This window comes from Triticum dicoccoides, chromosome 1A (genome assembly GCF_002162155.2).
Source record: "Triticum dicoccoides isolate Atlit2015 ecotype Zavitan chromosome 1A, WEW_v2.0, whole genome shotgun sequence".
Lineage (NCBI taxonomy): Eukaryota > Viridiplantae > Streptophyta > Magnoliopsida > Poales > Poaceae > Triticum > Triticum dicoccoides.
In genome coordinates this window covers 267,545,231-267,555,917 of record NC_041380.1, presented here as the reverse complement: position 1 = coordinate 267,555,917, position 10,687 = coordinate 267,545,231, and positions in this window count along the sequence as shown.

Sequence of the window (10,687 nt, the reverse complement as noted above, 5' to 3'; positions counted from 1 at the left end):
TACCCCAAAAACTTCCAGGGGAGCCACGAAACCACTTTTCCACCACCGCAACCTTCTATACCCGTGAGATTCCATCTTGGGGCCTTTTTCGACATCCTGCCAGAGGGGGATTTGATCATGGAGGGCTTCTACATCAACAACATTGCCTCTTCGATGAAGCCTGAGTAGTTTACCTCAGACCTACGGGTCCATAGCTAGTAGCTAGATGGTGTCTTCTCTCTCTTTGATTCTCAATACAAAGTTCTCATCGATGTTCTTGGAGATCTATTCGATGTAATACTCTTTTGCGGTGTGTTTGCCGAGATCCAATGAATTGTGGATTTATGATCATCTTATCGATGAATGTTATTTGAATCTCCTCTGAATTCTTTTATGCATGATTTGATATCTTTGCAAGTCTCTTTGAACTATCGATTTGGTTTGGCCAATTAGATTAGTTTTTCTTGCAATGGGAGAAGTGCTTAGCTTTGGGTTCAATCTTGTGGTGCTCGATCCTAGTGACAGAAGGGGAATCGAAACATATTGTATTGTTGCCATCGAGGATAAAAAGATGGGGTTTTCATCATATTGTTTGAGTTAACTCCTCTACATCATGTCATCTTGCTTAAGGCGTTACTCCGTTCTTTATGGACGTAATACTCTAGATGCATGTTGGATAGCGGTCGTTGTGTGGAGTAATAGTAGTAGATGCAGAATCGTTTCGGTCTACTTGACACGGACGTGATGCCTATATTCATGATCATTGCCTTAGATATCGTCATAACTTTGCGCATTTCTATCAATTGCTCGGCAGTAATTTTTTCGCCCACCATAATATCTTCTTTCTTGAGAGAAGCCTCTAGTGAAACCTATGGCCCCTGGGTCTATTTTCCATCATATAAGTTTCTGATCTACAATTCTAGTTTCCTATTTACTTTCTTTTGCAATCTTTTACTTTCCGTTCCATAAACCAAAAATACCAAAAATATTACTTTATCGTTTATCCATCTCTATCAGATCTCACGTTGCAAATAACCATGAAGGGATTGACAACCCCTTTATCGCGTTGGGTGCAAGGTTGGTGTTTGTTTGTGCAGGTATTTGGTGGCTTGCGCATTGTCTCCTACTGGATTGATACCTTGGTTCTCAAAACTGAGAGAAATACTTATGCTACTTTGCTGCATCACCCTTTCCTCTTCAAGGGAAAAACCAACGCAAGCTCAATTGGTAGCATTGCCTGCCTGGTAAGGGAGGTTTTTCCTTAGTGAAATCTGGTTCCCTTGGCGTGTCTTGGTATTCTTGATCCGCACTTTGATTCCTCAAAGAGCCATCTCTCTGGCTTGGCCTTGTCTTGGAAGCTTGTTGCTGCTGTACCCTCGCCATTGCTCCTGTGTACAGTCTGGGCAACATGCACGAAGGTTTGTTGCACCGACAGGAGCCCACGGGCCTGGCCCAAATGTGCTACCAAGAATCGTTGGGGTAGGCCCTACCAGGTACACAGGCGGGATGCTTGTGGTGGATCTCTTCTTGATATTTTCTTTGCTTCTTCATTAACCTGTGCTTGAGTCAGTTTCCAGTTTTCCCGCGTGTTTTGCAAGATGTCGTGGGGGAGATTTATGCCACGATCTGTGGGGTGCCCACGCCCCACGATCACGGGGCGGTAACTGCCATTTTACCAGTTCTCCCGCCCCTATCATTTCCGCCATGTATGCCGCATGCATTGCACGGGGGTGGTGGGGGACTCGGAGGGCACGGGAATGAGTGCCATGATAGAAAGCCAGGCGCTGCGGATAGGCGCAGGAGGTCGGTCTTGATTCTGTGCGCCGTTGATGAGGCAGAGGAGTCAGATAGGTGGAGCGGGCGGTTGCCTCATGGGTGAGGAGCCAGCCCCGGCCCTATTCGCTTATAAAAAGGGACGTGGGCGGGGTGCTTTCTCACACCCATCTTCTCCTCCTTTCTTCCAACATCATCTCTGCATCATGGTAAGGGGGAGAAGGCGTGAAGGTGCTCCAGTGGTGGCGGCGAGAGTTTCCGCCTGACAACGCCTCCCTCCTCCCGCTGGGGACGTAGAGGCGGAGCCCAATGTGAGAGGAGGCGGTAGAGGGAGAGGAGGGAGGGGCGGTGCCCTGATCGCTCCTCCTCCGGTTTCCCGGGGCCCGAACAAAGGACATGTCGGGGACCAACCACTGGAGTTCATCGTCAAACTACGCGGGCCGCCGCGTAGTCTTCTTCGGCTTCCATCTCCATTCGCAAGAGTGATGGAGGTAGAACAGCCGTCGGGGGCGAGGCTGCACATGAGGGGGTGCTGCAATGGTAGTATGCGGGCAGATGTAGAATTTCCTGCACCTCATGCCATGCTCCTTCGGCGTGGCTGGAAGACCTTCGCTCGCGCCCATAGCTTGGCGGGGGGCATGTCCTTCACTTCAAGTTAATGGACACCACCCTGCTCTCTGTCAAGGTCTTTGGGCATTCAGGTGCTTGCTTAGGGTGCTGCGTGGAGAGCTCAATCAACGACGAAAGCTCCTCCTCGAGCGGCAGCGATGAGGAGGACAGTGACGGCGACGATGGCAGCACCGATGGCGAGGATAACAGCTTCGACTCCGGCTAAACACCAGCCGCACCATGACCGTCAGCGGGAGGCCGGCGGCACCACCATCTCCACCTGCATCTCCTCCTTGGCAAGGCGATTTGTCGGGTTGTTGGGTGCGGATGGTGTCTCCGCCTCCTCCAGCAGTCTTCCAGCTAGACCCCGACAGGCTTCCCCGTGGGCTCCGGCTTCATCTTTCCTGCCGGTGCCCACCCAACCTTGTTCTACTGGCCCTGGTGGCGGTGACCAAGGCATCGCCTAGTCTCTCTCCCCGCCCATCACCTTCGTCTGCGCCCTCTCGATCTTGCCAGGCTGCATCCCACGGGCTCTGACGAGGTCAGGTTAATAAAGGGATTACGGGGCACTTATCCTTTTTCTTAATCTAAACATGTAGGCATTTGCCAAATTTTAGCCTTAAATATGTAATCTCTTTTATCCATGTTTGTTTTCTGTAAGGTTTGTACTTGTTTACCAGCATAATGAAAAAAGACAAGCCTTGCTTATGCATGTATCTTATCCATGCAGAGGAGGAATGCCTCTATACTTTTAAGTAAACAAGTTTTCCCGACAAGCTATCTTGCGGGTGCCTTCCGTTGTTGCCGCGAGGCCTGGCCTGCCGGGCTTAACACTATAGAAGGGGACCGACCCTTTGTCAATCCTTCTCCAGAAAATGGCACCACAACCATCCTTGACTGAAACGACGTTCGGATCAAAGGATGGGAGCACAAATGCATTGAAGGTGACAAGGTTTCTCTATGCACAAGTTTTCTTCTTACAGAGACATGTATGGACAAAGAGAAAACTTATCTGTTTGGCTTGTCGGGGACCGATTATGTAAGCTTGTTTTCCGTTCATTCTTCCCATGAGCAAGTCCACAGCAAGAACCCTGTAGTTAGTGTAGGGGAAAATATAGCAGCATATGTCCTCATCTAAATGATCATGGCAAGTTTATGCTAAGCTAATCATGCATGCATGTTTTTAGGGTGCCAGCGCTTCGTTTTATTATCTGTGCTCAGGGTATGCGCCTGGCTTTGTACAAAGGGTTACATGTGCATCGACAAGGCTTGTACAAAAGGGTGGCTGTCGGGGCAGGGCCCAACAGTCGCGCCTTACGGGTAGAACTTACGAAGATGCTCAATATTCTATGAGTTTTGCATTTTGATGCCATCTTCGGTCTCCAGACAGACTGCGCCAGGTATGGTGACTCGTACTACCCGATAAGGGCCTTCCCACTTTGGCATCAACTTGTTGGAACCCTTGGCGGGCTGAATACGCCTAAGGACAAGGTCGCCTTCCTCAAGGTTTCAGGCATGGACCCTGTGGCTATGATAGCGGCGCAGGGCTTGCTGGTAGCTGATGACCCACAAGTATAGGGGATCAATCATAGTACTTTCGATAAGTAATTGTGTTGAACCCAACGAGGAGCAGAAGGAAATGACAAGTGGTTTTCTGCAAGTTCTTGTCTGCAAGCACTGAAATTATAAGTAGCAAGTAGTTTGATAGCAAGATAATTTGTAACGAGCAAGTAACGATAATAGCAACAAAAGTGCAGCAAGGTAGCCCAATCTTTTTGAGACAAAGGACATGCCAAAACGATCTCTTATCATAAGCAAAGTGTTCTTGAGGGTACACGGGAATTTCATCTAGTCACTTTCATCATGTTGGTTTGATTTGTGTTTGCTACTTTGATAATTTGATATGTGGGTGGACCGGTGCTTTGGTGTTGTTCTTACTTGAACAAACCTCCTACTTATGATTAACCCCCTCGCAAGAATCTGCAACTACGAGAAAAGTATTAAGGATAAATCTAACCATAGCATTAAACTTTTAGATCCAAATCAGTCCCTTACGAAATAGAGCATAAAGTAGGGTCTAAGCTTATGTCACTCTCGTAACCCATCATCTAATAACTACTCCACAATGCATTCCCTTAGGCCCAAATATGGTGAAGTGTCATGTAGTCGACGTTCACATGACACCACTAAGGGAATCACAACATACATACCATCAAAATATCGAACACATATCAAGTTCACATGATTACTTGCAACAAGATTTCTCCCGTGACCTCAAGAACAAAAGTAACTACTCACAAATGATAATCATGCTCAAGATCAGAGGGGTATTAAATAGAATAATGGATCTGAACATATAATCTTCCACCAAATAAACCATATACTAATCAACTACAAGATGTAATCAAACACTACTAGTCACCCACAAGTACCAATCTATAGTTCCGGTACAAGGATTGAACACAAGAGATGAACTAGGGTTTGAGAGGAGATGTTGCTGTTGAAGATGTTGATGGAGATAGCCCTTCCCAAGATGGGAGATTTGTTGGTGATGATGATGACGATGATTTCCCCCTCCGGGAGGGAAGTTCCCCTGGCGGAATCGCTCCACCGGAGAGCAAAAGTGCTCCTGCCCAAGTTTCGCCTCGAGACGGAGGCGCTTTGTCCCGAAAGTCCTCTCCTTATTTTTTCTAGGTCAAAATGACTTATATACCAGAAGATGGGCACCATAGGTGGGATGGGCTAAGCACAACCCACCAGGCGCGCCCTAGTGTCTTGTGCTCACCAGGTGGCCCCCCTCCAGTAGTTATTTGCTCCAGTATTTTTCATATATTTCATAAAAGTTCCCCGTGAACTTTTAGCTCATTTGGAATTGTGCAGAATAGGTAGCCTAACATAGCTTTTTCATGTCCAAATTTCCAGCTGCCGGAATTCTCCTTCTTTGTGTGAACCTTGCATATTATGAGAGAAAAGGCATTAGAATTACTCCAAAAAGCATTAATATGCATAAAGACATTATAAATAGCAATAGGTAAACATGATGCAAAATGGACATATCAACTCCCCCAAGCTTAGACCTCGCTTGTCCTCAAGCGAAAACCGAAATCGAAAAACATGTCCACATGCTTAGAGAGAGAGAGAGGGGTGTCGATAAAAACAAAACACGGACATAAAAGCATCATGTAGATTATTATAACAGCAACAAACCTTAACATAAAACTTTTATCATAGAACTTTTATCATAGACTTCTCATAAATAAGTAACAATTCATCACAACATTGAAGTATAAAGCATAAACTCTATTGGAAACCAACAAACATGTTCTCAGTCAACTTTGCAACTACAATTCATCATCTTTTCAGGAAGGGTCACATATCAGAGCCTTTAGGCAAGTCCACATACTCAACCATCATATAGCCTTCTATGATTGCTAACACTCACCGCATACACATGAGCAAAACGTTTCAACCGGACACATAGAAAGATAGGGGCTTATAGTTTTGCCTCCCAGCGTATTCACCTCAAGGGTGGTGTCAACAATAGTAACTCATGCTACCCATATCCAATTGGATATATGTGCCTAGATATTTCATCACCACATGATACTTGCCAAAAGAGAAAAATAAAAAAGAAATAGAGAGAAAAACTTTGACTCTTGCATGAAAGTAAATACATTTTAACATATAAGGTGGCTGGGCGACCCGCTCACCCGAAGCTCCCCCAATTTTCATTCGATAATGCCCGTTCGATCTGCTCTAGTAGGGTCGACGCTGTTCTGCAGACATTCGATTTTTACTCTGTTTTTGACCTGGTGTTCTTTCATGGCGTACTATGACTGGTGAGCTCAGCGCAATCCTCCGTAGGCTGGGTTGAATTTCCTTGGGTGAGCCGCTCCTGCCGCGTCGCACGTTTTGTCGCGCGATGACCATGTCGTGCGCGTCCGTGGGAAGCCGCGGAGATGTTGGCTGGCGTATGTGTACCCGGCTTGTGTGCCCGAGCTTGTGCTCACGCAATGACAGATGGGTCGTTGCTGGTCCTAGTCCCGCTCGTTGGCTGCACTGGGTTAGAATAAACCTAAATTCTAAACCTAAATTCTAAAAAGTGCAGCTGTGCTATTTAGAGCTCCCGAGCACACACCCTTCTGCATCGTCCGATCGAAATCGCCGCATCAGGTGCTGGGCGGTCGGGTCCATGCCGCCCAAAGACCAATTCCTCTCTCTTGTCTCACAAGCTCACCCCACCCCCCCACTGTGCACACCTGACACCTTCCTCCATGCCCCGGAGAGATCCGATGCGCCCCGCCTCCGTCGACCTGGCCCTCGTGCTGGCCCGCCTCCACCGAACCAACCCTGTGCCGGAGCTCTTCCTTCCCCGGCCTTCTTCCCCGCTGACGCACCCACACCCCGACCGGCAGCAAAGCATCCCACCCGAGCGGACGCGCTCCTCGCCCACAGACCGGCACCGACGCGGCCCCGCGCCCAACTTCTCCCTCCCGTCGTCGTCCTACGTCCCGCCGCGTCGATCCCTCGCCGGGTCGATGCATCCCATGGCTGGGACCTTCGATCCCCGTCGGATCTGGGCCGAAGGTTGCGGCTGCTTCGGCTGGTCCCTGCAAATTCCAACCATCGACGACGCCCCTGCTCGTTGTGGACTCGTGGACCTATGAATCCACAAGTCAACATGTAGTGCCGGAGCATGGGCTGCATCGGCAAGGTCGACAAGGCCATCAGGCCATGGCCTTCGTGAGAACCTTCACAGGTACACACATGCATAGCGTGGCCTTCCTGGTCTGACCCCTCTTGCTTGGTTTACTTGTTTTCTCCATGCACTCAGGGACATTCACTTCTCTTGATTTTTGGTTTGACAGAGGTGGAAATGGCGGTGGGAGATGTCGGCACTGGAGTCGTGGCCGTGGCGGGGAAGATGAAGCGGGCGGAGCTATGCCAGTGGCTCAAGAGGAAGACAAGGAAGGATGTGAAGATTTTTTGTCCTCGTCCACCGGCTGAGAATCTTGTTAAGCAGGTATGCATCCCTCTTGTCTACTTGTACTGGAGAATGAAGGCAATGTGTGTAATATCCAAATTAATGTACGTTTACTTTGCTATCCTCTGCAAATGGCGAGAAGAATCGTGTCTACTCTGTTCTTGCCAGAATGATGATACAAACACCAATTATATGAACCTACAGATGAATCTACAGGTCCAAGGAGTACCTGTCCCGATAGCCTACCTAGCCATTGTTGCTTTGTTCCATTTTCTCATGGACAAGATGGATATGTAATGTCTGGTAGTCTGTAGTTGCCCTTTCATCAAACTCGTCGAGCAAAGGCGGCATTGTATCTCTGAATTTTGACAACAAGCAATTTTTGGGAGGGCTCGAGGTGGAAGTTGTTTGACGGTGGGGCATGAGTTGCCTTCTCATGTATATGTTATCTGAGAAACTGATAAGTAGAGTGCATAAGTTGGAGTGCCTCGGGAAAATGCCAAAAATTGCCCAACTTTGAGGAGACAGTTTCTACACATGCTGGTGCGAGTTGCCCAAAGTATTTTTTTTCTAGAAAATGATAGGCAATCCTTGCTTGTTTTTTCTTACACAAATGTGTCGCTAGATTTTACATGAACCTTGATCATGTGTTTTAAACTTGCCTAACCATTTTTGTGAGTGTATTATTTGCCTCAAAATGATGCAAAACTTTGTCCTCAAAATGTAGTCCCCTGATAATTCAGAAAAAACACACATATCAGGGGCTAGGCAACTTCACACTGCTAGACGAAGGAATTGACACACACAGTTCAAGCAACATCAAAACTATTCTAGGCAAGTGGCAGACATCAGAGAGAAAGTCAGGTAAGTAACATGGTAGGCACACATTTAGGGGGGTAGGAAGGGTTTTGGGTGTCAGACATTTTACGCATGTGGAAACAGACAATTCATAATTTTTTGTGTGGCGCTTGCTTGATCATTGTGTGGCACTTGCTGTAGTTTTATGTGAGACTTGCCCCTTAAAATATTTGTGGACTAAAATAGATTTGCGAAAAAGTCTGTTTCCACAAATCTGATTGATCCCAAAAAATTTCCCCACAGCCTAAAAATGTGTGCCTAAAGATGTCATTTACCTGCCTTTCACTTCTCTAAAAAATGCTAGATACTTAACACAACCCCCAAAAAATAGCAGGACTTGCTTGACAACTACATGGGGCTTGCAAAACACTTTATATATGTGTGGCTTACAACTACAAAAAATTAAGATCTGCTTGCCAAAAACTGCATGGGGTTGCTGGAGTTTTATGTGTGACTTGCCTACTATTGTATGTGATTTGCCTAGACTTTTTAATATGTGGGGACATGTGGGCATTGTGGATTTTGTTGGAGATTCCGGGAGGGCTGAGAGGGGGGATCTATGGTGTTGCTGTTGAACCGACCAGTGGTAGTGGTGTCAAATCTCCTCCTGGCGAGGCACGCCGTGACCGGCAGGGCCTGCTGCCCCGGTCCCCTACGCCAGCCCGTTCTACCTCCCTTCGGTGTCGGTTTCCTCCTCGATCGTGCTTCAGCGTGCTGGCAGTCCAGTGTGCCGACCGAGCTCACCCTCCGAGCTTCGGCATAGAGGACTACCTAGGTCCCAGATCGAGCACGGCCGTAGCGAGTACGCACCACATCTGCCTTGTGTGTGGTTCCATGGTTGGCAGTCCCAGGAAGAGCAACAATGAATTGCCACCCAAAACAGACTTTTTTCTAGTGCAAGCGGGGCAAGTTGCAACCAACACTTAGGCAAGTGGGGATGCTTGCTTACACAGTGGCAGTAAGTTGCCTAAAAGATTCCAAACAAGTTGTTTTAGGTCTATATACAAGGTTTCTTAGTTTTTATTTCTCCCCACGTTACAAAAATGACGCAACTTGCTTACACACTGGCAGTAAGTTGCCTAAAAGATTCCAAACAAGTTGTTTTACGTCCGTATACAAGGTTCCTTAGTTTTTATTTCTCCCCACGTCACAAAAATGACGTAACTTGCTTACACACTGGCAATAAGTTGCCTAAAAGATTCCAAACAAGTTGTTTTAGGTTCATATACAAGGTTTCTTAGTTTTTATTTCTCTCCATGTCACAAAAATGACGCAACTTGCTTACACACTGGCAGTAAGTTGCCTAAAACATACCCATCAAGTTGCTCTTTGTCATCCATATACAAGTTGCTTTTCCACAACTTTATCTTTTTCATTTCTTAGTCTGCACCACAATAATTGACACAAAGTTTTGTTTATGCAGTTGCAATGTGTTTCCTAAAGGATACCCATCAACACGAGTAGTCAGCCCTATAACACATCCATTTAAAAATGACCAAATTTGCTTACAGCGGTGCAGTAAGTTGCCTAAAAGACACCGACAAATTGCTTATGTATCCCATATATAAGTTCCTTTTAGTTAAACCATATCTTTTTTGCTTATTCGACGCCTTACACATATATAAGTTCTTGTTAACCATATCCCACAACATACATATATCTAGTAGCGGTTTATCTTTTTTGTACTTTTTATTTCTCTTGCATGATAGTACGCAAAAACACCCAACAAACACGTCATCCATATATCTACTAAGTTTTGAATTTTGATTTTTGTTTTGTATTTTTCGCAGGACCCCAAACAAAACCTTTCCAAGCTACCAAAGTAATGCCCAAGTAAGGAAACCTCTACCAGCAATCACCTACTCTCCAGGTAATTTCTCACCCCCTGCTCCAGATAATCAAGTGTTTTTCAAAACAAATTCACTAAAACTTACCTAAGGGATCCCCGGTACTTGACTATAGTTAGTTCCAGTGTGCCAGCAAACAACAAAAGTTTGCTTAATGGGTAACACTAGATTTTTGTTTAAACAAACTAACTACTTTTGCCTACAGTTTTCTTTTTATTGAGTCCAGCATGTCAGTACATGACAAAGAATCTAACCAAAATTTTGATTTTAAATCATAACACTGATTTTTTCTTGAACAAACCAACTACTTTTACCTACAGTTTTCTTGTTTAGAGCCCAGCAGGTCACTACATGTCAACAAAATCTACATAATTTTTGCTTAATGGTAGCACTGGATTTGCTAACAACCTCACTACTTGCCTACAGTTTTTTAGGGGGACACATGAGTAGCTCACTTCAGCCCAATTTCTTGCTTAAAAGTGCACAAGTAGTTGCTCACAAACTTTTTATTTCTGGACATAAAGTTTTCTAGCACCCATGAGCTTACTTGTAACACTTGTTTTCCCTAAATAACACCTATAAGTTGCTTCTTTTTTTATTTATTCTTAACACACTTCTTGTTCCAAAACAAATCTAA